The sequence below is a fragment of the Schistocerca americana genome, chromosome X (assembly GCF_021461395.2).
Source record: "Schistocerca americana isolate TAMUIC-IGC-003095 chromosome X, iqSchAmer2.1, whole genome shotgun sequence".
Lineage (NCBI taxonomy): Eukaryota > Metazoa > Arthropoda > Insecta > Orthoptera > Acrididae > Schistocerca > Schistocerca americana.
Genome location: NC_060130.1, coordinates 988,859,497 through 988,865,307, shown reverse-complemented (window position 1 = coordinate 988,865,307; position 5,811 = coordinate 988,859,497). Strand labels below are relative to the sequence as shown.

The following is a 5,811-nucleotide window of genomic DNA, read 5'->3' as shown; positions in this document are numbered from 1 at the left end:
GCTCTTCTATGCACAACCGGTGATATATTGTGCGACTCTCTAAGTCTTTTTGAGACGTCCGTTGCTTCAGGATTGAAAGCCCATGTCGGCACTAGCAGCAGTCGTTTTCGTCACCGAAATACCGATACTTCCAGCATGTGGATGTCGCTGTTTGCCTAATGTCGCATTTTACACCCTGTCTAACCGCTCGAACGTCTTAGGGGGAAAGACTGATATCGCTTCGAAGTTCACTGCAATATGCACTATAAAATGGTTTGCAAAGCAAAAATGTGAATATAGATTTGTTAGGGCTTGAACCGTAACCAATAGTTAAACTTAAGCATTTTAACTATGTCAGTTAGTCTGACGCAGAAATCTGGATGTTCATAATTACTCGCCCCCGATATCTAATATTTTCTTCAGTGACACCTACATTCATTGATTGTGACGAATCTCTAGTGTGCAAGATACCAACAGTTTTCGGGGTTACGAGTAACCTTTTCTTTCCGAGAGCTATTAAAGCTAAAAAATTACTGTATAGCTGTATATATTACTCTTGCTTTGTTATTTTATTTCCAACTTTAATGTTTTTCGCTATTGAGATAACATCGCGCATGATGTGAATTTATCAGTACTTACGCCGATCAGTTGTAAGAAGCTGCAGAGTGGTAGATCGCCATCATCGACGTTCACAAATGAGTAATTCAGATAAGTGCTCCCTAAATTCCTGCTAGTACTTTTCGAGCACTGTTTCCCGTTCATTGTGTTTGGCGGTTTACAATTTTCCTCACTTCCCCACGGGCCTCCTTCACCTTCTTTCCCAGTTGTTTTCCAAGGCGATGTGGCCGAGAAACTCATTCGTACATGTTCCCTTAGCGAGCTTTGAAAACCCATTGCTTCCAAGGAAAACAATTCTTTATCTTCATCAGAAATAGTTTCACCTATATAAGCACGTGCTAGTAACAGCTCCAAATTACTAGGTATCGACTTTTTTAAATCGTCAAAGCACTACCATTATGCCCTCCCAGCTACATAATCTGAAAGATGACTAATCGTTACGGTAAGCTGCTTAGAAAAGTAAAGGAAGACTGGGGTTTAATGTACCGTTGACAAAAAAAATTCAAATGTGTGTGAAATCTTATGGGACTTAACTGCTAGGGTCATCAGTCCCTAAGCTTACACACTACTTAACCTAAATTATCCTAACGACAAACACACACACCCATGCCCGAGGGAAGACTCGAACCTCCGCCGGGACCAGCCGCACAGTCCATGACTGCAGCGCCCGAGACCGCTCGGATAAACCCGCGCGGCTACCATTGAGAGCGTGGTATTAGAAAAGGAGCACATGCTTGCCATCGGAAAGCAAATCGTCTGTGTCTTTTTCAAAGATATCATCCCGACATATGTTTTATGAGATATAGAGCAACGACGGAAAATGGACCATCGCATGCCGAAAGATAATGCCTCCTAATTTTTTATGTGAAAGTTCTTAAATCTTTTTAAATAAAACAAACGTTATCAACATTCTACATCTTTATTCTTCATGTCTACATATTTGCAGGCCTCTGCCTCTAGAGGGCTCCGAATTGTAGCATGTAACCGTCGGCGGTCTGTAAGGTAACTATGTCGTTGCATGAGAAACTATGAGCCGCAAACGAGTTTCGAATTCGAGGAGTTCGTCCACACACGGAGCACAATATCCTTCGGCATGCCAGTGGCAGACAACACACGAGCGCTGCGACATCTGCAACAATCCGACACCTTCAGTTGTGTCATCGATCATCCTCCATACAGTCTCTACTTGGCCCCATCCGACTTTGATCTGTTTCCAAAACGTAAAGAACACAGTAGAGGACTTTACTTTGATAGTGATGAAGCGGTGCAAGCAGGCGTGAGGTTGTCGTTCCGTCAACAAAGTCGAATGTTCTACAGTGATGGTATCAACAAATTGGTCTCTCCAGAATGAGATTCCCACTCTGCAGCGGAGTGTGCGCTGATATGAAACTTCCTGGCAGATTAAAACTGTGTGCCGGACCGAGACTCGAACTCGGGACCTTTGCCTTTCGCGGGCAAGTGCTCTACCAACTGAACTACCCAAGCACGACTCACGCCCCGTCCTCACAGCTTTACTTCTGCCAGTACCTCGCCTCCTACCTTCCAAACTTGCCTGTGAAAGGCAAAGGTCCCGAGTTCGAGTCTCGATCCGGCACACAGTTTTAATCTGCCAGGAAGTTTCATATCAGCGCACACTCCGCTGCAGAGTGGGAATCTCATTCTGGAAACATCCCCTAGGCTGTGGCTAAGCCATGTCTCCGCAATATCCTTTCTTTCAGGAGTGCTAGTTCTGCAAGGTTCGCAGGAGAGCTTCTGTAAAGTTTGGAAGGTAGGAGGCGAGGTACTGGCAGAAGTAAAGCTGTGAGGACGGGGCGTGAGTCGTGCTTGGGTAGCTCAGTTGGTAGAGCACTTGCCCGCGAAAGGCAAAGGTCCCGAGTTCGAGTCTCGGTCCGGCATACAGTTTTAATCTGCCAGGAAGTTTCAAATTGGTCTCTCGTTGGGGAAATGTGTTCGTCACCAGGATGACTACGTTGAGGAATAAATATGCAGACATGACGAATAAAGATGTAGAATATTAATATATTTTGTCTTTAAGAGTTTTCACAGAAAAACATCGGAGGAATTCCTTTTCAGCACACCCTCTTAAATCTGAATGGATGGATGGAGATTTGCACTACCCTGCTACTGATTTAGAGTCCAATGTTTCTCCATTGCGTCACTTAACTCGGTAGACATCTGTCTTGTTTAAAGTTTAACAGAATTGAATTTCGAAGTTTAAGATTATTACAAGTATGGTATTTAAGCGCAAACCTTAAATTTAGTTGTTCCAGCAATATAAACGTGATGCAAATCGTATGATAATAAATTGTCTAAGTTTTGAGGACAAGTCGCTGTGTGGTAAGATTCCACTCTATAGTTTTTACCCTCGGAGACTAATGCTGGCACGGTTCTCTAATTCAGTGAAAGCCCCGCTCGTTCCGCCGAGCACAGCGAACATTTAGCCTACGAGTGTAAAACACAACGAAAAACATCGGGATCGATGTGGCTGTCGCGCGCAGAGCGGTAGTCGGTAATTCAATGCTGCAAATACTCTGTAGCAAAACAGCAGAGCTGCCGGGAAACTCGATAATCCTGTGGAATCGACTGTGCTCTGACAAGAAAGCGTCGCGTCACCTTGCGTGCCCTCCGCATGAGAGATGTGGGCTTTCCCGTAACAGTAGCAGCTACTGTTTCCAACTGTTTCTGCTACTGCAACAAATTATTCAAATCACCAGTGGAAAATACAGCGTACGAAAAAGTGATGAAAAGCTGCGAGGTAAATTTCATGCTGGTAAAGGGATAATCCTCCTCCGACCATTTATCACCTGTTGGGCGAATTAAACTACCGAAATATTCGCTCCGGAGCAAACCGACAGCAAGCATTGCAGTCATACGTATGTATAAATGGTATTCATTAGGAGTATATCCCAAAATAATAACCTGCACGATTAAATGTTAAGCAATATACACACATCAAAACAAGTTTTGCATCAGCCCGGTTCCCAGAACTCCTGAAGACAGACGTTGACTGTGGATAATGTATCACAGACACAGTCCCTTTGACTGTTCAGAGATGTCACTAAATCCGCCCAAAGATGTAAATAACCATGCATGAGCAGCGCCTATTAGACGGAGGGGGTCCGACAGCCGATCAGTTCCAGTCATTCCACCAGGGACGAGGTACACGGCTCGTGTTGTCTGTAGTTCAACCATGCCTAGACGGTCAATACCGCAGTTCGATCGGGTTCGCATTGTTAGTTTGTGCCAGGAAGGTCTCTCGACAGGGAAGTGTCCAGGCGTCTCGGAGTGAACTAAAGCGATGTTGTTCGGACATGGAGGAGATACAGAGAGACAGGAACTGTCGATGACATGCCTCGTTCAGGCCGCCCAAGGGCTACAACTGCAGTGGATGACCGCTACCTACGGATTATGGCTCAGAGGTACCTCGACAGCAACGCCACCATGTTGAATAATGCTTTACGTGGAGCCACAGGACGTCGTGTTACGACTCAAACTGTACGCAAAAGGCTGCATGATGCGCAACTTCACTCGCGACGTCCATGGTGAGGTCCATCTTTGCAACCACGACACCATGCAGCGCGGTACAGATGGGCCCAACAACATGCAGAATGGACCGCTCAGGATTGGCATCACTTTCTCTTCACCGATGAATGTCGCATATGCCTTCAAAAAATGGTTCAAATGGCTCAGAGCAGTATGCGACTTAACTTCTGAGGTGATCAGTCGCCTAGAACTTAGAACTAATTAAACCTAACTAACCTAAGGACATAACACATATCCATGCCCGAGGCATGATTCGAACCTGCGACCGTAGCGGTCGCTCGGTTCCAGACTGTAGCGCCTAGTACCGCACGGCCACTCCGCCCAGCATGTGCCTTCAACCAGACAATCGTCGGAACGTGTTTGAAGTCAATCCGGTCGGGCTGAACGCCTTAGACATACTGTCCAGCGAGTGCTACAAGGTGGAGGTTCCCTGCTGTTTTGGGGTGGCATTATGTGGGACCAACGTATGCCGCTGGTGGTCATGGAAGGCGCCATAACGACTGTACGATACGTGAATGCCAATCTTACGACCGATAGTACAACCATATCGGCAGCATATTGGCGAGGCATTCGTCTTCATAGAGGACAATTCGCTATCACACATCTTGTGAATAACTTCCTTCAGGATAACGACATCGCTCGACTAAAGTGGCCAGCATGTTCTTCAGACATGAACCGTATCGAACATGGCTGGGATAGATTGAAAAGGGCTGTTTATGGACGAGGGATCTACGCCGAATCGCCGTTGAGAAGTGGGACAATCTGGACCAACAGTGCCTTGATGCACTTGTGGATAGTATGCCACGACGAATATAGGCATGCATCAGTGCAAGAGGACGTGCTACTGGGTATTATAGGTACCGGTGTGTACACATTCTGGACCACCACTTCTGAAGGTCTCGCTGTATGGTGGTACAACATGCAATGTGTGGTTTTCAAGCAGTAAAAATGGCGGAAATGATGTTTATGTTGATCACTATTCCAATTTTCTGTACAGGTTCCGGAACTCAATGGAACCGAGGTGATGCAAAACTGTTTGTGATGTTTGTATTTATACTAATATGGATCATCTCAGCCTTACTCAGCGAATTTATCGTAACTAGAGAGACTTTTTCAGTGATTGCTCAGTGAAATCGCTCCTTCCGCCAAGTACAACAAGCAACTAGCCTGCGAATGTACAATGTAATGAAACACATCGAGATCGATGTGGCTGTAGTGCTCAGAGCGGTAGTCGGTAATTCACTGCAGTGTCCGATGAACTTGCCGGCGGGTGTTCATTGGAGACAAAGTTAACATCTGAAGGCCACAGGGAAGTGTGATAGGACCGCCACTCAGTTTGAGGTAAGTATATCACTCGTCGGACTGGGTGGCAAGCAATGTGGATAATGCTGTGGTGCACGTGAAAACGTCGTAGTTGAGTGCCAGGATGAATATAATGTTAATAGCATGCTGCCACTCTCACTCGGGTCGCTTCGATATCTAAGTCTTACGTTGTGAAACGACACTAAATGGACTTCATAGTTTCCTCTGACTGTGCAAACCATTTTTTCACCATTTAAATTGCGAAAATAATTTTTTTATAGTCAGTGGCTACTATGATGCACGACTGCGACCCCCAACCACGAAAGGTAAAAATTGTATCAGTTGTAGGGTAGGAAATGGCCGACTGCT

General features: G+C 45.7%; 1 non-coding gene across 1 annotated transcript; it reads left to right on the top strand.

The window, feature by feature from the left end:
* The first annotated feature begins 2,418 nt into the window (after positions 1–2,418).
* Trnas-cga lies at positions 2,419–2,493 on the top strand. The gene has a single exon. It is a non-coding gene; the product is annotated as a tRNA-Ser (tRNA).
* Positions 2,494–5,811: the final 3,318 nt, after the last annotated feature.